Here is a 25,126-nt window from a genome sequence, read left to right as displayed (position 1 = left end):
TAATCGACTTAATTCAAGGTTATGTGACACCTGATAAATCGCCTACTGATATATACTCGCGTTTTCACCCTAAAAATTGCTCACGTCCTTGTGCTGGAGAAAGGGTCGCCTCAGATCAGCACGGGGCACATATATTACCCCATTGTGGTCATAATTACACCCGACACGACCTGATGAGAAATAAGGTTACAGGACACAAGACGCAGAGTTTCATATGCTGCCTCGGTTCTCCTCGGCAAGGCAATATGACCCCAGTTTCGCCTCACTCTAAAGCTCGTGTTACCCTGAATGGCTTGCCTGACGCGTGAATATTTTCCCATCGCCCTTCTGGAGTCTGGGTTTAAAGATGAAAATGGCGAGTATCCTTCCACGCTATTGGTTCAGAGGGAGGAGGGTTTTTTTTTTTTTTTTTTCGTTTGTACACCTCCAAGTCACTAATTCAAACAAACAAATTATTCCCGTTTACTGTCGAATTAGTTTTTATGTATAATTTGGGGTCTCAGGTGACAGGCTTTTCCCAACCCTGTCCAACCGCCACTCCCCCTCCTTTCTCCCCCCCTCCCTCCTTCTCCTCCCATTCTCTCTCTCTCTCTCTCTCTCTCTCTCTCTCTCTCTCTCTCTCTCTCTCTCTCTCTCTCTCTCTCTCTCCCCCCTCCCCTCCCTCCATTCTCCTACCCCCTTTCACCCATCACAGCCAAGATCATTCACTGGAGTCACCTCACCTGCCGTCAACCTGACCCTGGTTACCTGTTTACTCTCATTTAAGTCTTTGATAATAATTCTAACCATAATAATAATAATAATAATAATAATAATAATAATAATAATAATAATAATAATAATAATAATAATAATAATAATAATAATAATAATAATAATAATAATAATAATGATAATAATAATAATAATAATAATAATAATAATAATAATAATAATAATAATAATAATAATAATAATAATAATAATAATAATAATAATAATAATAATAATAATAATAATGAGAAAAAGAAGAAGAAGAAGAAGACAAAGAAGAAGATCAGTGTGTTTGATGTGCGACTTCGAATGACCCTGATAGAGGTGAAGAGGAGGAGGAGGAGGAGGAGGAGGAGGAGGAAGAAGTGTCAGTATTATCTCCTTTCTTCTTTATCCTTTTCATAATTCTAGTTTGTTTTTCTTTAGTAACATCCGTCTAATATTTTTCCTCTTTTTGTCATTTTTCCTACTTTTCTACTAGTCTACCTCTCCTCTCCTCTCCTCTCCTCCTCATCCTCCTCATCCTCCTCCTCCTCACGTCGCTATCAATAACAACAAGGACACGTACTTATTGACAAGTCTTGCCAGCTGTTAGTTTGTCCCCTTCTTCCTCTTCTTTTCCATCTTCTTCTTTTCCTTCTTCATCTATTTCTTCCTTTCCTTCTTCTACTTCTTTTTCTACTTCTTCTTACTCTTTTCTTTTTTCTTCTTTTCTTCTTTTTCTTTTTCTTTTTCTTCTCCTTTTTCTACTTTTTCTTCTATTTTTTTTCCTTCTACTTCTTTTTCTTCATCCCATCCAACCTTTATTTTTCCTTCCTTTTTCTTTCTGTTCCCTTCGATAGTCACTCACCCAACCTCGTCTCACTCCTCTCGCCTTACGTCATCTCTCTCTCTCTCTCTAGTCCTATTCTTTTTTTCTTCAACAATGTATTTTTCTCTCCACTTTCCTGTTTATTTTATGTGTGTGTTTTCAAGCCTGTCAAATACCATCTTTATCTACCTCTTTTCCCACTCCTTCCATCTCCCATAAATTCTCAAATAATCTTTCCATGTATAGAGTCATTTTCCTTCCTTATTCTTTCCATCTTTCTACACTCTTCATCATTATGGCCTCAAAGACACTTCCTATATTACTGCTTTCTACCTCTTTCCCAGCTTAATAACCTCGTCACTTTTCTCTACATCGCTATATAGTCCATTTTTTATCATGGCCTCAGAAATCCACTTCCATACGTTAATGCCTTCTACCTCTTTCCTACCTTAATCCCCTCAACTCCCTTTTCTCTACATTGCTATAGTTACTCCTCTTCCATTCTCTCCAACTCTTTGCGCCCTGCTACATATCTGGCGGCCTCAGTTCAGATTCGGAGCGGGCCAGCCGGTGTTCAGGCCAACCAGCCGTTCCTTTCTCCTACGGGTTGATCGATAAACGGGTAGCTGGGGAAACCTGGTGATAGCAAACTGTGGTAAACCGGAAGCCTTATAGCCGTACCTGTTAGCGTAAGCATATGCAGCACAGGTATATACAAGTTATGTTAGTCAGTTCGTACGCACCGTTTAAATTAGTACTAGAAAATTGAACGGTCAAAATAAGGGTTGGTATCAATTCATTATTTTAGGAGTAGCTCAGTTTTATACCTCAGTTAAATGAAGCCAACAGAAAGCACAACAGAAAACGGACAAGATAACCAAGAGAGGGAACAGAATACAGATATTTAAGCCAACAGAAAAAAAACAAAAGACCACAGACATTAAAAGCAACAGAAGGATAAGCAAAACAGACACTGAAAAACAACTAAAAGAACAGAATACAGACATCAAAGCCAACAGAAAGAACATCACACTGACACACACAAAAACAAGAACAACAACAACGAGGATCATAACACCTAACCAAAACACAACATAACCAACGAACACACAACCCTCAACTTCCCTATTTTCCTCTCCTTTCCTCTCCTCCATAATCGCCTTAATCTCCTGTTTCCCCTCTATTCCTGTCTGGCTTCCTTCCTCCCACTTGCACCGCCCCGTTCCATCTCTTTCTCTCCGCGTTTACCGCACTGTAGTAAACCTCTCCGTTGACACCTTATGAGGGGGTTAAGGCCTTTCCCTGTCTTTATCAGTAACCCTTAAGTGCCACTGTTACCAAGACGGAGGCCATAACGATTTCACTCCGAACAACGAAGCGAGGGGCAAACAGGGGCGAGGGAGCTGTGGAGTGAGGCAAGTGGAGTGGAGTGTTGGAGTGATTATAATGATGGATCTGATGTGGAGTGAGGGAGAGGGTGATGCTGGTGGAGATAAGAGAGAAATAGAGGTGAAATGGAGGAGGAAAAACTTGTGGAGTGGAATGAAACTGTTTGAGAGGCATGGGAGGAAGGAATGCTGTTGTAATCAAGCTTGGAGTGTTGCGAGGTAGGGGAATGTGTTGCTAAGGGAAAGGAAGTGTGTTGCAAAGGCGAGAAGGGAAGAGGTGGTCGGTTACATGTTAGCAGAAGTGTTGTGGAATGTAGGTGTTGCAAGTGTTCGGTGGGTTGAGGAGTGTTGCAGGGTAGAAACTCAACATTCTTAAGCTGTTGTGTTGCGAAGTGCACGAAGGGAATAGGCCGGCATTATGTGTGTGTGTGTGTGTGTGTGTGTGTGTGTGTGTGTGTGTGTGTTAGAAAGGCGGGGAAGGTTAGCAAGGGGGTAGAGAGGAGGAGGAAAAGGAGGAGGTGATTGTGGGTGGCAGTGGCGGTAGTGAAGAAAGTAAGAGAGAGAGAAAGAGAGAAAAAAAGTGACGAAGTAATCAAATTGGACTTCTCTCTTAATGACTCCCCAAATTAACCTAATGCTCACGGAAAAGAAAACCAATTACCATACTCGCAGGTAATTTTCCGGAGACAATGAGGGACGGAGACGAACAGCAATTTCCTCCACCTTCCCAAGTCAATCTCTCTCTCTCTCTCTCTCTCTCTCTCTCTCTTTCTAACTCTCTCTCTCTTTCTAACTCTCTAACTCTCTAACTCTCTCTCTAACTCTCTCTCTAACTCCCTCTTTAACTAACTCCCTCTTTAACTCACTCACTCTCTAACTCACTCACTCTCTAACTCACTCCCTCTCTAACCCACTCCCTCTCTAACTCACTCACTCTCTAACTTCCTCTCTAACTTCCTCTCTAACCCTCTCCCTCTCCCTCTACCTCCGTACCCCCGTCACCGCCTTCAGGAGTCCCCAGGCGGTCCGTCGGTTTGTTTGGGCAGCGTCGGGCTAACAAAGGAGGTGCCGGCGCCCTGAGTGAGTGGCGGCGCTTAGCAAGACACTCCTCGGCCGCTGCTCACCCGCCGGCCGTCACACCACAGTCCTGCCCCCGACGCCCACTCTCCTATCTTAAGTTCTTTTGACAAGCCTTCAGTAATTTGAAGCCACCCCGACAGGTAATCAATGACGGTGTACCCAAACGTGCTGACTCCTTTCTTCTCCTGCTTCTTTTCTTCCTTCTTTTCCTCCTCGTTATGCTCCACCTCCTCTTCTTTGTCTGTCAGGTTTGTGTCTTCCTCTCTTCCAACTATTTCTCTCACTGCTTTTTATTTCTTCCTAATTATTCGATGTTTATCCTACGTGTTCCTCACCCTCTGTTTTATGTATGCATCTAATAGTTATCGCCTTCCTTTCTTTACGTTTCCTTCATCCTTCATCTTCTATCTTATATCTACGTCTTATTCCTCCTTTTATTCTATTCATGTTCTCTCCATTTATTGCCGCCTTCCTTTCCTTCCTTCTCTCCCTTCCTTTAACCTCTCTCCTTCACCTTTCCTTCTGTTTCTATACCCGCTTCCCTCCTCTGTTTATTCGTTCTTCTATCTCGCATCATCCTTCCCTCCCTCCCATTCCTCCATCTCTCTCTCCTTTTCTCTTTTTTCTTCCTTCTTATCTATATGCCCCTCTTCCCCTTTCATTATTCATACCCCCTCATTCTTGGCCTCCTTGCCCTTCCATTCTTGCCATTCCCAGCTTTCCTGTCTGACCCCGGCTCGTATTCGTCTGCATTAAGCCACATGTTCATCACAGACAGACACACACACAAACACACGCAGCTGACACGCGGACTCGGAGAGGGTTATGTGAGCCTGATAACGCCTCTGTGGGATGAAGAAACCAGGGCCAGCTATGTACCGCCACCCACAGAATGATGACGGTACCATTGCCTTAACCCGGTACCAGCGACGGGCCAAATTTGTGGCTTTACCGTGTACCAGCGATGGGCCAAATTTGTGGCTTTACCGTGTACCAGCGATGGGTTAAATTTGTGGCTTTACCGTGTACCAGCGACGGGCCAAATTTGTGGCTTTACCGTGTACCAGCGATGGGCCAAATTTGTGGCTTTACCGTGTACCAGCGATGGGCCAAATTTCTGCCATGATATAAACCTCCCAAAATTGATGATGCATAAACTGATCACACATGCGTTGATATACATTATGAAATGGTTTGCGTGAGTGATTATGTTTCTGTCTCTTTACATTACTTAGAGGGGCCTTTAACCTAACCTAGCCTAACCTAACCTAACCTAAGAAACATGACCCCCGCAGCTACCGGGTTAAATAACACATACATACGGGTCGTTGAATTGTAGGATACGGGTTTATACATCCATCCACTACTATATTTGTTACCCGTATACAGACACAACACGCTTAAATTACCGCTTCATTATAATCCCCCACCACTCAACAGTCAAGTCTTCACCCATCCCTATACTCCACAACTTAATCCTCACTATATCAATGCCTCAACCACTGCCACCTCCATCTATTAACCCTCCACCTCCACCTCCATCGCCTCGGGCACCCACTAGGCTCCCATCCATCAACAGACATCCTCACCCACATCAACCTTCCCACCACACCAGCCACCAAATCCTTCCCCACCACTATCCTGTCACCACCTCTACCACCATAAGTCCCTCCCCCTACATCACCCCACCACTAGCAGCCCCCAGCACCACCGCAACAGCTACCAGACACTTCCCCTCCATCCCCCCTTACTTGTCCCTCCTCCTCCATCCCCTCAACACCACAATTCCCATCAAAACCACGACCACCATCTCCCCTCACCAAGATCACCCACCACCACAAGTCCCCCCCCCCCCCCCCCCTCAACGACCACCAGTCCCTCTGCCACCATCCGACCACGGCACCCCCCAAGCCCAGTGTCGCCAGGAAAGAGGCTCTCCTGAAGAAGTATTGTCTCGTGATGGTAACAAATAAGTGCGGTGCGCCGGGCTGAGTGCTTCCCTCCGCCCCTCGCCGCCTCGCCCAGATAATGCCAAATCACATTACATTAGCCTCTCGCCCATTGTTCAGCAGGATCGAACTCCATTAAGGTCATGTTCGCCTCCGTCATGCACAATGCACTGGTCGGCGATACAAATCCTGTGTGTTCTCCGCGACGCATCTCATTATGCAGCCACTCCACTGCACCGCTTCCCCCTACCCCCCCTCACCCCCTTAGAACACCCCCTTCCCTCACCATGCCACTCTCCCCCTCTCCCTCATCCTCCCCCTACCATTTATTTCTTCCTGATTATTTTTATTTTCTTCTCTTTTTTTCTCTCTGCCTTCTCTTTCCTTTTCCTGCACCCTCCTCCCTTGCACCTCCCCCCACACACACTCCTCCTTTTCCAGTCTGTCTCTCTCCCTTTTCACTTTCTTCCTGTTTCTGTCTCCCTTCTTCCTCTTATTTCACTCCCTACCCTCATCTACCCTCGTTCACTCCACCCCAACCTTATCCCTCTCCTATCCTCTTTTCTCCAGACTTCACCCTCACATCCCCCTTCACCCACACCGCAACTAGCACCTCCCACCCACTCCCCTAAACTTCACCCCATCCACTCACCTCCTCCTACAGTACACCAGTATCTCCCCTCACCCACTGCACCCCAACTTACTTTCCTCCCCATTACCCACTGCACTTTCCACCCATCCCCCCACCCTAGCCTCCCCCTCCCTCAACCTTACCCACACCTCTCCTGCCCTCACCTAACCTTACCTAATCTCCTGCACCCTCGCTTCCACCGCCCTCACCTTCGCCCCTACCTTCCATCCTCGCCCCCACCTTCCCCGTCTCTCCTCCACCTTGGCCCCTCCTTCCCCTTCCACCCCCCTCGCCCCTCATTGCTCACACACGCATCGTCTCCAGAGCCTCGGTCGCCGCTCTGTTCTTGTCTGCTTGGAGGTTCCCGGTACTAGTTTTTTGGGTCGTCTGTCCTCCGTGGATTTTTTTTTCCCTCTGTGCCTTAACATGATCTTGGCTGCTGGCTCTTAAGGTGGAAGCCAGAAAACACAGCGAGACACAGCAGCGGTAGCCTCCTCCTCATCCTCCTCCTCCTTCCCTCCTCCGGCTTGCCTGTCTGAGTGTTTGCTGTGCTCGATGCTAAGTTTGTCCATTCAGGGATGTTAGTTTTTCTTTTGATGTTGATGTTCCTTTTCTTCTGTTTTATTTTTTGCTTCCGCCCTTAGAAAACAGAAACAGAAAACACAGCGCGACACAGAAACAGCAACGACGTGTCTGTCTGAGTGTCCGCCGTGCTGGTTAAGTTTGTCCATTCAGGGAAGTCAGTTTTTTTTCTTTATTTTGCTTCCGTCCTTAGAAAGCAGAAACAGAAAACACAGCGCGACACAGAAACAGCAACGGCGTGTCTGTCTGAGCGTCCGCTGTGCTGGCTGTTAAGTCTGTCCATTCACGGAAGATACTTTTTCTTCTTCTTTATATTGCTTCTGCCTCTGGAGTCGGTATAATGTTACTCGCTAATGCTCCTGCTTCCATTACGAGCGCCTTGGCAAGGTTCGGGGCTAAATGAAACATGCAGACGAGCAACGAGATATGGCCAAAGCTCGTAAAGGTAAGTGGAAGGTGTTTGTTCTCCTCTGAGTTCGATGTGATTTAAATGTAACAAAAGTGAGTGTACAGAGTGTTTCCTGAGGCTGATATATACTGAGGCGAGTGGCTATCAGGTGAAACAAAGGTAATGACATAGGAGCTTGCCATTACTACCAAGTGAGACGATTAATGGTTTTTGTTTTTTTTTCTTTTTTTGAGAGTATTAAAGGCAGGTAAGGGTGACGCTAGGACCGGATCTCAAGACGAGGTGATGACGGCACTTTGCTAATTCTGGCCCTTCCATCACCGTCCTTAGCCATGAAAACCCTCAAGAACGCGCACGACAGGAGCAATGAAAGCCCCTGCGACTTCCTCCTTCCCCATGACATCACCCCTTCACACACACACACACACACACACACACGTTCCAGCAGCGCATCCACTAGTGACCCGTGACGCAGATATTATTAATTACACGTCACTGACAAAGAGAGTAATAATAATGGTGGCTCGGAGGCTCATCGCGGTCATCGTTCAAAACAGACCCAACCTTGGTACCACGAAGTGAGGGGAAGACGCCGACTCCGTTCCTGATCTGGCTGCCAAAAATCACACAAGGAGCTGCCGGGGAGCGTTCAGAGGTGGGGCAGGGCAGGTGGGAACACATCTGCTGGGCACGAGAGGAGGAGAGGAGGGAGGGGAGGGAGAGGGGGGATGAGGGGGCGCCAAGGATCCGGGTCCTGTTGTATAATCCAGATTTCATTGTTCCACCTCCCTCTCGTGGCTCCATGAAAATGTATTAATGAATGCGACACAGGGAATGCGACAGTCTGATGGGTCGGCTCATTATACAATTACCATAATCATTATTGCAGAGTCACTGATGAGGCCCCGGACAGCCTGAGCGATGGACGGGGCAGGGGGGGGGCGGGGGTAGGTCGGGGCTACCGTCGCATCGCTCGCCTGCCTCGCACACAAAAGGATTCCTCTTAAATACTTCGTAATTTATCAAGATCTATCATAAAATGTGGGCAGACGTCCTGACTTCTTAATGACTAATAGGATAATGGGTAATAAATGGGAGGAGTTATGTGACATGTGGCCGCGATCGCCCCCGACCAATCCGCCCCCTGCCTATAAAAAGTTGCACTAATAACCGGTCTGTGACAAATGACAAAATTGCTATCGCTGGATCTCCGCCACAAGACAATGGCCAACATTCCCCATCTGATGAACTAACCGGATGGCTGATGACATGGCCGCCGCTGCCAGAGTTACGACGTACATACTAAAAACACCAACTGACTTCCATTACCAGGTGATAATACTCCGGGCCGATTTCCAAGGATTTTCGGTCATTCCGCGTGCGGGAGGGCAGCGCGCCTCGCCCCTGCACGCACCTGGGCCGCGGGGCAACGCTCCGGCGGCTCGGCGGGGAAGAAAAATCACCTCAGCACCTTTTTTCACCCAAGGCGATAATACAATGCTAATGAGATAAGTGGTCACCTTTAAAACACCCGTTGATTGGTCCTTGTTTCAAGAGAACAAAATTCCCAATCTCCTCGCCAGCCAGTCAGCGGGCGGGATGCTGGGCAGGGCGAGGGTTTTTATCCCCGGCGACACTCAGCCTTCGTTAGGGGAACCCTGATAAGCGGACTGACCTCGCACCGCTGCGCCGCTCGCCTTGTCTATTCATTAGCAGCACCTCACGCCCTGGGTTCACTGCAGGGGCGAGAAGGTGTGTGGGTGTGTGGGTGTGGGTGTGGGTGTGGGTGTGGGGGTGGGGGTGGGGTGGGGGGGTGGGGGAGTCGTGGGCCAGCTGATCTCCTGCCGGGGCCAAATAAAGTGTGTGCAGCGTGGAGACACCTGCTGGGGGCGCGTGTCTCCCCCCTCCATCCCCCCACACACACCCAAACACACACACACACACACCCCACAACACCCGCGATGCCCAGGGCGCTACACCAGCCGGCCAACGATGATTTCAATACAGCGAGCGGCGTGGCGGTGTTTAGTGGCCGACGGGCGTGGCTCGTGTCGTATTCAATTTGTTTAAACCACTTATGTGTCTCGTAGTATTCCACAGGTGTAGGACGGAGGAATGGCGGGAGGGAGAGGAGGAGAGAGGGTAGGGAGTGGGAGGGAGCGAGACAGGGCGAGTGGGAGGGGGAGGAAGGAAGGAGGGAGGAAAGAGAGGAAAGGAATGAGGGTAACTTAGACATACTGTCAGCCTGTTTCAAAGGTATAAGATGAAGAATGGAGAGAGGGATAAGGGACGAGGGGGAGCGAGACAGGGTGCATGAGAAGGGGAGGGAAGGTGAGAGAGGGTACAAGGGAGGGAGGGGGGGGGAGAAGGAAAGGAATGAGGGTAACTTAGACATAATATCAGCCTGTTTCAAAGGTATAGAAGGAAGAATGGAGAGAGGGATAAGGGACGAGAGGGAGCGAGACAGGGTGCATGAGAAGGGGAGGGAAGGTGAGAGAGGGTACAAGGGAGGGGGGGGGGGTGAAAGAAAGGAATGAGGGTAACTTAGACATATTAGCAGCCTCATTATCATCCCTGTCCTTGCGCTCACTTGCTATTCCACCGCTTCATCGCCACTTCCTCCGCAGACGTCCCCGGCTTATCCCTCCATCTTAATGTATACATCGTTTTTGCATAATCACATGACCGGAATACATTAAGGTTGATTCCAGCCCACATCTTCGGCGCTACAGTGAATTTCGGGGAAGGTGAGGAAGGAAATGCAAGCGATCATTCACACGACGACGACGACGACCCGCAAAAAGTAGACAGCCATAAACGCTTCACCTTGAAACTATAAAGGTGATGAAAAAAAAAGAAAATCAGAATTCCTTTATAAATCGCTAGCCGAGAAATGTCGATACCAATATTTGCCTGAACAGAATAAACACTGACAAAATCTGGAAATATGAAACGTAGGAACTCTAAAAATTGATTCCCTCTTCACCAGAACAAATCACTAAGAGGCGAGAAACATTGGCACCGGGTGAGTGACTATCCGTTCCGTCCCTCTCCCTCTCCCATCTCTCTTCTCTATGCCTCTCTCTTCCTCCATTCCTCCTCGTCTCCCCTTCAACTCTCCCATCTCTCTCCTCTCCCTCCCTTTTTTATGTTCCTTTTAACTCTCATTTGGTTCCTTTTTAGTTATCTGTTTGGTTGCGGCGCCATATGACCCTGGCTGTTGCGGCGCCTATCCTCAATCACTCACTCACTCTCGTCTCCCTTTCTTCCAGCTTCAAGTCCTCATCATTCCTCCCTCTTCCTCTCTCTCTCCCCTCATCTCTCTCCTCGTATGTGTGTCCAATCATCTAACGATCTAACTATAACTAACTGTGGCTAACTATGGGCCACTTTCACAGCTCTCCATGATGGGTTAGTAAGCCAACAAACCAATACTAAGGACTTCGAAAATTTCTTGTATAGTGTTCCGTGTTCATATTTAAGTTAAGAAATTTGAGGAAATCATACGCGGGAAATCTCTTGTTCTCGCTCACTCACTCGTAACGAAGATGAGGACGAGGACAAGAACATAAGAACATAAGAACGTAAGGAGTCTGCAAGAGGCTGGTTGGCATATACAAGGCAGCTCCTGTACACTCAACCCCACCTTACCTCACCATCCATGGCTTTATCTAACCTCTTCTTGAAGACGGGGATGAGGAGGACGAGGAAGACGAAAACGATGACGATGATGTGAATGAGGAGGACGAGAACGAGTACGAGTAGGAGGAAGCAGATATAGAATAAGTGTAACAAGGTGACGGAACAGCGGGCGAGCGTTCCTGGGGTAATAACAGTGTGGCGTTACGAGCCGGCCATTCGTCAACACTCGTGAGGCGGAACCAACGCGCTCGCGGCCCCATTCTGGTGTCACGTTCGTCCATATTTAATGTTAACCGAACCACGCCGTCAGGTGCACGACTGCTTGTGACTCATGGCTTCTGGTACACCTCCGGACGGGTACAGACAACGGGCAGGCCAGCGGGGGGGCGCGCGTGCGGTGTGAACGTGGGTGCGGGACGGTACGGTTCGTAGTGACCTTTTTTCGGGCGTTGAGACAGACTAGGGTAAAAAAAAATAAAGATAAATAAAGAATTGCTCCCAAAACACTGGTTCCAAAACATGTCAAAAGAAGAGACCCCCAAAAAATAATGGTTCAGGGGTGTCCTAATACTCTACTTCAGATGAATAAGTAAAAGGAAGAAGGAAGTACACAAGGGTATATAAATTAAGTATAAAATGGAGCTCCGAACACACTACTCCCAAAAGCATACCAAGAGAGATGCCTCAAATAAAGTAATGGTCAAGAGGTGTCTTAATAATGCTCCTGAAGTGGCAAACAAACAAATAGCAAGCAAATGGTACACGACACTTCGGACAGTCACCGGGCGTAGACATCCACGCCATCACCGTCGCCTTCCTGGTCGTTTTACCGATGGCTACGTGGAACACTCCGGACTAACAATAACAAAACTAAGAAGAAAATAAATAAGTAACTATAAAGCCTGAAAACATTAGTGAAAGCAACATATCTCGACCTCTCTTTCGGCCACTTCTTTGGATTCTTTTTGGGAGCAGCGAGTAGCGGGCTTTTTTTTATTATTGTTTACTTTTTTTGTGCCCTTGAGCTGTCTCCTTTGTTGTAATAAAAAAAAACACTGACAAACTAACTAAATGGAAGGAAGGATTATGCAGTTGATAAGATGATAAGATACCAAACAATACAGGTTCACTATGAGATATTCAGGCATGTCATCATTCAGACGAGTACGAGTATAAAGAAAAATGCAGTTATGGCCGAAAAATATTAGAAAACGATACTTCTCAACCAGTAGTACACCTGTCGTTAGCGTGCAGGTGACACACTATCAAGCAGCGCCCAGGTAAGCAGGTGATGCAGGTGAAAGTTAACTCAAATACAAGTCTGATAAAAAGCGAAGATTGTGCTGCCCGCTGGACACACTCATAAAACACCACCGAAAGCACGGACTGGGTGGATCCAAACCTCGTGTATACACTTTTTTCTACCCTTCATCCATTACAATCGACGGATCCAGTGAAGGTTAGGAGGTGGCCAAAGAAAAGCAAATATTGACGAGCCTCCCGAAGCACAAATACAAGCGATTTAGATGGATTATAAGTTCCCACATTCTGAACGTCTATTATTGTATTGTTAACAGCTTTTTACCTGTGAGTCCTTCCCCACTTACCGAACCCCCCACCCCACCCCGCGTACGGCACACCTGTATCCCCAATTATCATACCATCCATCATCCACCTTCCTCATCCACAGCCATACCCACACCCACATCCTGTTGGCAACTTGACATGGAAGGTGGGTATACAAGGGGCGCCTTCCCCCTCCCCCTTGATTCCCCTTTACTCTCCTCCCCTTCTTCTCCTTAGTCGCCCTCACTCAACCCCAGCTGATGGAGAGTGTGTGTGTGTGTGTGTGTGTGTGTGTGTGTGTGTGTGTGTGTGTGTGTGTGTGTGCACGCGCGCGAGTAAATCAATAAATATTTAGGATGGAATGAATCCTTATCGTGGAATAAAAGGAGATACAGAAAAATACACACGCACACACACACACACACGACATGCAGCCAACACATGACTTGATACCACGGCACAATCTATACTTAGGTAATATCATTAATGTGTAACAGAGCTGACAGTGTTATAAGAGACCCAGCAGAAGGCAGCAGAACCAGCAGTAGTAGTACATAGCAGAAGCAGCACACACACACACACACACACACACACACACACACACACACACACACACACACACACACACAGAACCTTCCAGACCTTGACAAACAACTGCCAGACGAATTTACCGTGGATAAGACACAACGGAGGAGGATTATGATAAGAAGTTAGAAAAGGAAAAGAAATGGAAAAGGAGAATAAGAAAACGAAGGACGAAGAGGAGGAGGTTCTGTTGGTGGCGGTGGTGGTGGACAAGCAGGAAGAGAACACGAATAATAAAAGTGACAGGCGTTGGGAAGATAAAGGAGAGGTAAAGGCAGAGTAAGCGTTGATAAATAGCACCGGGGTGAAGGGATCCACCCACATGATATATAAACACACAAACAGATATACAAACAAATAAATAGACGCTAAGTACGTGGACCAAAAAATTGTGAGCGAAGGACAAAAAAATGTTTATAAAATTCATGCAACCTCGACATGACAAAAAGGACCCTTGCATGCCGCGCCTCCTCTTCCTCCTCCTCCTCCTCCTCCTCCTCCTCACTCTGGACTCTCTCTCTCATCCTCTCGGTCCTCCTTCACTTGCAGCCTCTCAAGTAAGTCCTCAGAAGAAAAAAAATAAGATTGAAAAAATACTATTATTATTATTATTATTATTATTATTATTATTATTATTATTATTATTATTATTATTATTATTATCATTATTTTATTTTTACTTTACACCATGAGGCCTACAGACAAACATCACAAAAGGGGCAAAACATCAATTTATATTCTCCTCCTCCTCCTCCTCCTCCTAAACACAGACACACGCCTCAAAAATGGGTTTATGGTAGTCACATAATGGGGGAGGAAGACGTGGGCAGAACGGATGTGCACGCCGCGAGGGGGGGGTGGGGGGGGGCGATGAGGGAAGGAGGAGTGCTGAATAAAGAGGGGAGGTGATAATGGGGGGACGTGTGCAGGAAGAGAAGGGGCTGAATAACATGTGAGGAAGGGTGTGTCTGATGGGGAAGGGGTAAGAAGGGAGTACAAGAGTACGTGTGAGGTGTGTGTGCATGTGTGTTGACGGAGGGGGCGGGAGAATAGAGGAAGGGGAGAGGGAGTGTAGAAGTAAGTGTGAGGTGGGTGTGTTGGGGGAGAGGGGAGGAAAATGAGGGAAGAGGTGAGATGGGGTGCAAGAGTGTGTGTGAGGTGGATGTGTTGGGGGGAGAGAAGAAAGGGTGAAGGGGTGAGAGGGGGTGAAAAAGTGCGTGTGAGGTGGGGGTGTTGGGGGAGAGGGGAGGAGAATAGGTGAGGGGAGACTGAGGGAAACGTGTGATGAAAGAGAAGGAAGGGGCTGAGAAGGGAGGGGAAGGGAAGGAAGGGAGAGATGGGAAGGGTGTGTCTGATGGGGAGATGAGTAGAGTGTGCGTGTAGGTGTGAGGGATGAGGTTAGGGAAGGGGGAAAGGGGGTTGGGGGCATGTGTATATTATAATGGAGGGATGGAAGGAGGTGAATGCTTTGAGGGGGAAGGAGAGAGAGAGAGAGATGTTGTGGGAGGGGGAGGGGAGATGTGCCAACTTGAAGGGGAGATAGGGAGGGGGTGAGTTGAGGCATGTGCGTGCGTGTGTGCGTATGTGCGTTTTTTGTGATAGGCAGAGGAAGGTGTTGCAGGAGGTGGAGGAGGGGAAGGGGGAGGGGTTGATTTGTCGCTTAGAAGGGGTTGAAGAGGGTGATGTGCCGTTTAAAAAGGGTTAAAGGGGGTTCATGTGTAGTCCGAAAGGGGTTTGAAGGGGGTGAAATGTCGTTCAGAAGGGGTTCAAGAGGTTGATGTGTCGTTTAAAGGAGGTTAAAGGGGTTGATGTGTCGTTTAAAGGGGGTTAAAGGGGTTGATGTGTCGTTTAAAGGGGGTTAAAGGGGTTGATGTATAGTTTAAAAGGGTTAAAGGGGTTGATGTGTCGTTTAAAGGGGGTTAAAGGGGTTGATGTGTCGTTTAAAGGGGTTGATGTATAGTTTAAAAGGGTTAAAGGGGTTGATGTGTCGTTTAAAGGGGGTTAAAGGGGTTGATGTATAGTTTAAAAGGGGTTAAAGGGGTTGTTGTGTCGTTTAAAGGGGTTAAAGGGGTTGACGTGTCGTTTAGAAGGGGTTGAAGAGGTTCTGATCGCCCAAACAGAAGGTGGCAAATACTTATAAATCAGCAATCCCCAAGGTAAATATGCCCTGTGTGTGTGTGTGTGTGTGTGTGTGTGTGTGTGTGTGTGTGTGTGTGTGTCCCCCCCCCCCCCCCCCGCCAGTCCGAGGGAGGAGCGTCTAGGATGAGTTACGAGCAGAGTGACGCACGGAGACGCACAAAGGGAAGGGGTCGCGTCGTGTCCTCACCGATGGTCGCCCTGCCCCGCCCCGCCCCGCCCCGCCCCCCAGATCCCCTCCATCCAGCCCCAAAGAACCTGAACCCAAACCCACCCAGCCCCACTAAGCCCCCACCTAACCTAACGCAGACCAACGCCCCCTCATTCCCAAACCCCATCCCCCACCTCACCCCACTGTGCCCCGTTAAACCCAACCTCATGCTGATCCCTGCCCCATCCCACCCCACAGCGCCCCGGTCTCCCCACTACCGTCACCCCCTTCCTCCCGCGAACCTCCCTCCACCACACACCACACCACCCCTCTCCATCCATCCCTTATATTCTGCCCCGCCTTGTCCATACTGACGCCCCGCCCCGTCTGTCCCGCCCCGTTCCCCCACCCCATCAACGTCCACACCACACCCAGTTCTGGCCACCCCCCCCCGCGCCGCCCCCCTCCTCAGCGGACCCTCGCAACAATGCAGACCCCGTGGAACAATAAGCTATACAGTCGTCGCCTTTGACATAAGCACTTTGTTTCAGGCGGAATGCAACAGCGTCATTCCCGGAAACGAAACGAATGTGTATATATTTGATTTCTTGACCCGGACCATCCTGCTGACCACGGCTTTGAGTACGACAACAAAGACGACGATGACAACAACGAAAACAAACACAATAATGGTAATAATAATAATAACAATGAAAGAGTAATAATGATGAGAAGTGGTAATAGTCGTAATTGTGATAAGTAGTAGTAGTAGTAGTAGTAGTTGTAAAGTCGTTTCCTTTGATAAAAAAAATAGTTGTAGTAGTAGTAGTCGTAGTAGTCGTAGTCGTAGTAGTAGTAGTAGTAGTAGTAGTAGTAGTAGTAATAGTTGTAAAGTCGTTTCCTTTGATAAAAAAAAGTAGTAGTAGTAGTAGTAGTAGTAGTAGTAGAACATGAATTTCAGTAAACCTCTCACTCAGTCTGTGGCACATCGCAACGCAAACGCCCAACAGGTGAGATCCACAGGTGAAAAGCATCACCTGTGGACCGTGACAGGTGTACTCACGTCAGGGAGCGTCGCCGGGAAGGGCCGTCCTCGGGGGTGGTCTGGGGGAGGGGTCCAGGGGCGGGGGTGGCCATCTTGCTCTGAAAAGAAAATACAAAGTGAACACCTTAAAGACTCGCTCTGTGCCTCACCCCCCTCATGCTATGCTTTTCTCTTACCCTCATTCATCCTCCTCAGCCCTCACAAGCTCCACCCGACCCTCTTCTGTGTCACTCCTTATGCATCCTACACATCCTTCACCTTTTTCCAGCTGTCCAGACTTATCTCTTTCTCTCTCTCTTGTATCTTCACTGGTACTCATTCCATATAGTCGCAGGAGTCTACACACATCCACTTCTGTCACTCCTCACGCATCCTCCACCTCCTTCACATCCTCCCTCACTTTAATTCTCCTTTTTCCAGACGTCCAGACCAATATCTCTCTCTTGTCCACACTCATACTTTTTAACACAATCCTACAAACCTCTACGAACGTCCATCTTTCACTATCCCTTCACAATCATCGCGCAACATATACATCTTTCTACATTAGTATTCCGCTTCTAACCTCATGCATTTACCTTCAGCAACGTCTATGCAGCTCCTTCTAACACCCCTTTCCTCCTGCACTCTCCAACACTTCCTTTTGCAGTATTGGCACCTCTTCTGCAGCTTCCTACCCTTTCACCCTTCTTGCATGAATCACTTATCTCACTCCAGGCTACACGTTCTTCCTTTACTCTCCTTAATCTTTCTTCCACAGTCCACTCTAAACATTAATTAACTTCCCTCCTTATTACCTCTTTCATCATTATTTCACAACCTACGCTAAACTTCCTTCCACAACCTACTCGGCCTCACCAAAATCCTCACCTATTCCACCATCTTCCTACTCCTTCCTATCCTCCTTTTCCAGTCTCTTCATCCTACGCTAAACTTCCTTCACCTTCCTTCCACAATCTACTCAGCCTCACTAAAATCCTCACCTACTCCACCATCTTCCTACTCCTTCCTATCCTCCTTTTCCAGTCCTCTCCATCCTACGCTAAACTTCCTTCACCTTCCTTCCACAACCTACTCGGCCTCACTAAAATCCTAACCTATTCCACAATCTTCCTATCCTCCTTTTCCCATCCTCTTCCTCTCACTCCAACGGATACTCGACCATAACGTCCTTCCTCGTATATTCTTCACGTCCCTCCTCCAACAATCCTCGTGCGCACCTTCCTCCAGCCCTTCAGTCCTCCAGCCCCGCAAGGTAGCAATTGGCAGGCCCGAAACACCGTGTTGTCAATGGTTATGTGCAAGGATAAATATTGTGAGGGTGTGGCAGTCAATAGCACACTTTGTCTCCAGTGCCAGAGTTCATGAATATCAGATGACGCCTATTCCTCCACCACCACCGGTCAACCCCCTCATGACACACACACACACACACACACACACACACACACACACACTAATCTCACATGACAAAATCACACATACAGCGCCCTCATATGTAATATTATGTATACACTTCCTTCCCTATAAGCAGGTTCTCCTTCTCCCTCCGTCTTCGAGTCTGCACACACACACACACACACACACACACACTTCACAAAGAAACATTACCGCACCCAACACAATATAAGGCCCAAAAGTTGTGAATTTGTGTTGCTGTACGAGTAGAATTGACCTGCGGTGCGGAACGTTACTTTCTCCGCTTGATTTACATGTTTTCTCATTAATAATTCGTCGTAATGCCAACATTCCAGGATATTAACTACCAGGAATGAGTCATCGGGGCCCAGAATGACTATTGGACATTCTGGATAGGAGGCGAAGGAGTGAGTGTTGGTTGTGGGATGAATAGGTGGGACTAGGTGGGAAGGGCTGCGTGGGTCACATGTGGGCTGCTTCTAATAGCCTTCAACTTGGCAATAAACAGGAATATTTTGCTTCACACCACATCGCTTTGGACGGGAATAGTGGATTATGAAGAAATGGATGGGTGGATGTTTCAGCGCTGGTGTGTGTGTGTGTATGTGTGTGTGTGTGTGTGTGTGTGTGTGTGTGTGTGTGTGTGTGTGTGTGTGTGTGTGTGTGTGTGCTAATCTCAAAAAATGACTGTCGCAGTGAAACGCATGACCTTACACACACACACACACACACACACGTACAGCTAAGACCTGATTTGCCATAAAAGGAAGTATTAAGGCAGATATGAGGCAACAGAAGGCTTAAGGCGCATTCCTCAGTGTGATAATGCTCCTTCACCACGCTCATCACACACACACACACACACACACACACACACACACACACACACATACACACACACACTATCACATGTTACACCGTACTTATGCTCCTTTCCTGCTATAACAACTCCCAACAAAAACGTTACCCCGCCATGTTCTCTTACTTAACATAACGCCCCATCACTCTCCGCGTTCCTAAAATTTCGAGAGATTAAAATCTTTTATTAATCGCGTCCATGTCCCACGTAATACAAATAGCTCACTTCCCCTTCCTTCTACCTTTCTCTCCCCTACCTCCATCCTCTGCAACCCTCCCTCTCTCCCTCCCTTCTCTCCCCCTATTCATCATTTTCTTCATGGTCAATCTGCTTACTGTGCTTTAGGCAAAATCCACGCAGCGCTGCATAACACCTTCAGCTAATTGAGAAATCGATTCTAATGACCACGAACACCACCTGTATCGCCTCGCGCCAGGTACCGACAAGTGGCTTTATGTTCCGTGCTCCATCTATCGGCCCTAACGCTTTGAGTGGCTGACTGGAGGAGCGCTGCGCCCCGTGACCACTTGTGAGAGCTTACGGTCCTCACCCCATCTCCTCCCCATCCTCTCGGCCCCTCCCCGGTGAAAAGGATAAGCGGAAGAGACGCTGGTGAGGGCCGCACCGGGCAGTGTGACGTGGGAGCATGAACGATGGACACACAAAGAAAACAATGGTGAATGAAACAACCTGAATGGAAAACTATAAATATACATGAATAAGTAACTAAAGAGGTAAGTATAAGGAACCGTAACGGCACAGAAAAAAGCTTGAAAGGGAATGAAGAAGAGAATGACCGGAGGTAAACATTCGTGCATAAGTGAAGAAAGGCACCGCTTCATCAATCTCTGATACAAAACATTTCCTAAACGACTGAGAGACAAAATATAAGCATTCTGTTCTTTTGTTTTAATTATATATTTTTTAACTTCAGTCCTTAAAAGGGAGTATTTCGGTACTTCAAAAAGTGCGAAATTTCATTCTGACAACCTTCCGGAGTTTTCAGAGCAAGTGGCAATTACGAAGCGGCATTTTTCCCCCATTGGACGACCTTTCTTTTCACGCACAGTAAAGGGCGCCAGAGACACGACTGCACCGCCGAAGAAAACACTTTAGTAAGCCATTCAATGAGTCCTTTGGTGGCGGTTTTGGAGGACCCTTCACTTATACATTGCTTGGAGGGAAAGAGTTAGATTTGAAAAAAAAAAAAAAGACACAGAAAGACATATCGATGGATAAAAAACAAAATTACCAATAGAAAAGAAAGAAAACAAACGAAAATATAGATATACCTTTACAATGACATACAGATAGACAGATAACGAGAGATACACACACACACACACACACACACACACACACACACACACACACATTAACGACGAGGTGAGGAGGAGGACGCAGACGACACAGAGGAGAGGAAGAGGGGAGGAATCGAGTGAAAGGGAAATAAAAAAAGGAGGGGGAGAGAATTATCAGAAATAAATAATTGGTAAAGGTAGGGAGGAGCCAATTAGCGGAGCACACATTCTCTATTTTAGTGAAAGGCTGAGCGGAGATGACAGTCATGGTCCCTCCCGCCCCGGCCACGGCAGGGGAGGGACGGGAAGAGGATGGCAAAAAGATGCGGACGGGGAGACAAAAGACGAAGAAAAATAAAAAATAAAGGAAAATAATAAAGAGGAGGAGGACGACGAAGCACAAAAAAGGATAAATAAAAAAAATAGGTAAGGAGAGAGGAGAAAAATGGACAGATGACTTTATAAGAGATGGTAAAAAAAGAAAATTGAAAATAAAAAGAAGAAAAAGACAGGCATGGACGAGGAGGCAGACAGAACGACGAAGCACAAAAAGGAAAGACACAAAAAAGATACAGAATGGAAAGACGTAAACGGAGAGGAGCAAAAAGGGAAGAAGAGACAGAAGATAACAGAAAAAAAGAGTAAGAAAAAGACGAAGACCAGAAAGATTACGACGGAGCACAAAAAAAGAAAGAGGAGAGACGGAAATAGGACGGAGAAGCAAAGAGACTGAAAAATAGGAGACGGAGAGACAGGCAGAAGATTACTTAGAAGAAAACAACACAGGGAAGAAAGAAGAGCAAGGAAGGAAAGGGACAAACAAGAGAAAGAGATGAGCTAAAGAAGAAGCACAAAAAGGAAGACAAATAGAAAACGAGGAACTAAAAAAACAAAAACAAAACAATATAAACAAAAAAAATGTAGCACTATAAGAGAATCCGATAATAATAATAATAATACAAAGGAAACAGAGTAGAAAAAAGTGTAAACAAAAGTCGGAGGAAGAAAATACAAAGAATAAATTTAATCTTAGAGGAAACAGAGTAGTACAAAAAACTGTAAAAGATTATCAGTGAAAGACAACAAAGAAGAAAGTTAATCTTATCGGATAAACACACACAATGTCATTAATTCTCGACAAAGGCATCAACCGTAATGGGAAGCCAGCACAAAGGTCTTTCAAATCAGAGGCCACTAAGGAGCTCGAGGCAAGAAGCAAGCGAGTTATTAGTACTAAGAAGCATAAACCAACTTCCGGATACAAAGAGAACATAAATTAATACAAAGCTAAATTAGAAGAGAATTGATCAGTGCGCCACGGCCGTTCTCCTTCCCCCCCTCCTCCTCTTCCTTCCTCTTCTTCTTTTTCTTCTTCTTCCTCTTCCTCTTGCTCTTTCTCTTTCTCTTCCTCTTCCTCGTCCAGTATATTTGATCTGTCTGTCTATCTGTTTGTCTCTGTCTATGTCCAGCAATCTCTGTCTGTCTGTCTGTCTGTCTCCCTCTCACTCTCTCTCTCTCTCTCTCTCTCTCTCTCTCTCTCTCTCTCTCTCTCTCATAATGGATAAAATTGCAGAGTAAAGTGGATAGGGACGCAGAGGAAGGATAAGGGGAAGAACAGGAGGAGGAGGAGAAGGAGGAGGAAGAGGAGGAGGAGGAGTGAAGGGGCTGAGGGATGGAGGGAGAAGAGTTGAAGGAGAGGACTTGAGACAAATGTGAAGAATGGAGATATATTGTTTTCTCCATGTAGAGGAGGGGGGCGGGAGGGAGGGAGGGAGGGAAGAAAAAGGGAAGATGGAATGAAGAGGATAAGAAACAAAGGGAGGATTTTAATGTCTCGTTGAGCAGAATAGTTAAAAAAAATATATATAGCAGAGAAAGTTGAAATAGAAATGATGATATTAAGGTACAAATTACGGTACACGCAGCGAAGATAAAAGTACGAAACAAACTGAAAAAAATAAAATAAAAATCATATATACATTAGAAAAGAGATACGATGAAGGAGGAACTGAAGAAAATAACTCTAAATGACACTAAAAGGCGAGAAAACCAAAATAACAAATATATAAACAATCTTATAATACCGTAAATAAAAAATCCAAAAAGTTATACATGAATAAAGATGAAGAATAGAAATTAATGTAAAAAAAGAGGACGAAAAATTAAAATGTAAAGAGAAAATGACTTTGTTTGCACGAACATGCAAACAAAAAAATGTAAGCAATTTGAACGACAAAGAGGAATAAGAAAAAAAAAAGAAAAAAAGAAAAAAAAAGAAAGAAAACGAAAGAAAATTAAAGGAAAAGCAAGAAAAGAAAGAAAAGGAAAGAAATAAAGAGGAAAGAAAAGAAAAAGAAAGAAAAAAGCAAGTAAGGAAAGAAAGCAAAGAGAAAGGAGGAATGAAAAAAGAAAGCAGGACAGAAGAAATTAGAGGAAAGAATAAGAAAAAATATCAAAGAAGTAAAGGAAGGACGAACAAAAAAACAAACAAAAAAACAACAGAGTGAGAGAAACACTGAACAAAGTAACGAAATAACGAAACGAAGAAACAACAAAAACAAGAAAAATTAATAAAACGAAAAACTGAAATATACACGTCGAAAAAAAATAAGACACGAATAAATAACGAAAGAAAATAAACAAATAAACAAAAAAATAAAAACCAACAAATAACAACTGAAGAAAATAAGAAAGGAAGAAAGAAGACAGCAAAGGGAAAATAACTAGCATATATAATGACCAACACAAATAAATAATAAACAAACAAATAAATAAACAGAAATAAATAAAAAAAAATGAAGGAATAAAGAAAAATAAGAAAGAAGCCAGCGAAAAGAAACTAACTAGCATACGGAATGACCAACAGGAATATAAAAGAAAAACACGCGCGTCTCACTTTTACCTGAGGACGTGACGGATTGCCCAGGTGAGTAATTAAGAGGCGAGTGAGGATTTATCTCGCGCCAGGAAGCGAGGAGCGAGCATCTTTGAGGAGCACGAGGTGAGAGGGATGCTGGGAGGGATGCTGCTCTGTGCCTTTTGTTAGGTAAGTTAAGTGCTGGTTAGTTTCCTCTTCTTCCTTAATTCTCTCTTTTCGCAGTTGTTATTTCGTCTCTATTTTCGTTATTTATAAGTTCGTCTTTTTATTTTTTTTCCGACATGTATTTTTCACTTTTCCATTTTCTTTTAACTTTTTTTTGTTAGTTTCGTTTCTTCATTCATCATTTCGTTACATTTATTCAGTATTTCTCTTATAACAACTACGTGTGTGTGTCTGTGTCTGTGTGTGTGTGTGTGTGTGTGTGTTTAGATATTCTTATGCTGGTAATGCGAGACGTGAGCTGGTCTAAAGGATACATTTTTAGACGCGAGAGAACAATGGCAGGATTTGCATTCATAATTAAAGAAGATTAACTGTAGAAATGAGTGGCGAAAACACGGCGACGCTGACAATGGGGAGATAAGCCAGACGGACAATGTAGAGAGGATGGACGAGCGAATAAAACGAAATCAATGGTCGAAGGAGACAATGGAGAAACATGGAAGAAAAAGAAAAGAGAAAAGACTAAACCCGGAGCCTGACGGACAGACAATGACAAACAATGCATAAAAGAAAAGACAATGAATAAAACAAGACGGAAGTAGGCGGACAAAAGAGTGACAAATAGAGGCAAACAATTATGAAAGAAAAAAAAAAGTGAGTAAAAGAAAATATCACTGAGGGCTACAATACACAAGAACCTGAGGAACAGTGACACGAGAAGCCATTTGTTACAGAAGCCTTGGGGAGGAGGAGGAGGAGGAGGAGGAGGAGGAAACGAGCGAGGGAATCCAACCAGCCCCTACTAGGTCAATTAAGTCTCTTAACTGCCCTCTGGCCATCGTGGGTCAATTACATTAGTCTCTGTGTTAATCTAATCCCGAGTAAAGCTGTGTTACTAATTGTTAAATGTCATTAGCCTGGGGGGTCAGTCCGGGTGTTCGAATCCCTGCACTGGCCACTGACTTGGACGCAACGGTGCCAGATTGTCGTACTCAGCCTTCCATGTTTGCCGATTTCCGACCCCAAAATGCCTCCTCGACCCCAATAACTGCCTTCATATATAGTTAGCGTTAAAATGGTTAATTATTGGTGTTTTTGGCAATAGCTATGTCTCAGAAACAGGTTAATGCGAGGCTCTGAGTACGATAATCCGGCAGCGGTGCTTAGACTTCATCATCTACACCCCCCCCCCCCACCACCAAGACCCTTCCGTCCTCCTCTCTTCTTTCTTCTGCTCCGGACATCATGATAAGAGGTAATAAGAACAGTGATGGAGGTTCTAGTATGTGGGAATTTCTTATACGGACCACTGCCATTACTCTCTATCATTCTATCTATCTATCTATCCATACTCTGTCACCTTCCTCTCTCTCGTTTCCCTCCGTCGGACAACACAAAAAAGGGAAGAAAAATGTGGCGGTTGTATTATGTAAAAAATATTTCTACCGGCCGATTAATTGTCTGTTTCCCCTTAGTATTAGTTTTCTGGATCACCTCTGTTGACCGAGTGTGTGTGTGCGCGCGCGCGCGTGTGTGTGTGTGTGTGTGTGTGTGTGTGTGTGTGTGCCGCCGAGCGTGGGTGTTTACATATAGGGTCAGTCTGATTTACATCCCTTGTTTACACGAAGAGGCTCGCTCGCCCGTGTTGGCCCTACTTTGGTGGGGAGAGTGGGGGAAGGAGGAGGGGAGTGGGGGAGGGACAGGTGAGAGAGGGGAGAGAGAGGCCGCCTACCCCTCACCCCTCCCCCAGCTCTCGCTCCCCTCACCTGCCCCCCG

At 46.1% G+C, this 25,126-nt stretch overlaps 1 long non-coding RNA gene across 1 annotated transcript in view; it reads right to left on the bottom strand.

The window, feature by feature from the left end:
- Window positions 1–25,126, bottom strand: part of LOC126984164 (uncharacterized) — a 75,698-nt gene that overhangs the window by 41,716 nt on the left and 8,856 nt on the right. The window contains exon 2 of the long non-coding RNA XR_007736453.1: window positions 16,747–16,826. This is a non-coding gene — a long non-coding RNA (uncharacterized LOC126984164). The remainder of the gene's footprint in view (window positions 1–16,746; window positions 16,827–25,126) is intronic.

The sequence above is a fragment of the Eriocheir sinensis genome, chromosome 56, assembly GCF_024679095.1.
Source record: "Eriocheir sinensis breed Jianghai 21 chromosome 56, ASM2467909v1, whole genome shotgun sequence".
Taxonomy (NCBI): Eukaryota; Metazoa; Arthropoda; class Malacostraca; order Decapoda; family Varunidae; genus Eriocheir; species Eriocheir sinensis.
This window is presented reverse-complemented; position numbering and strand designations above follow the sequence as displayed.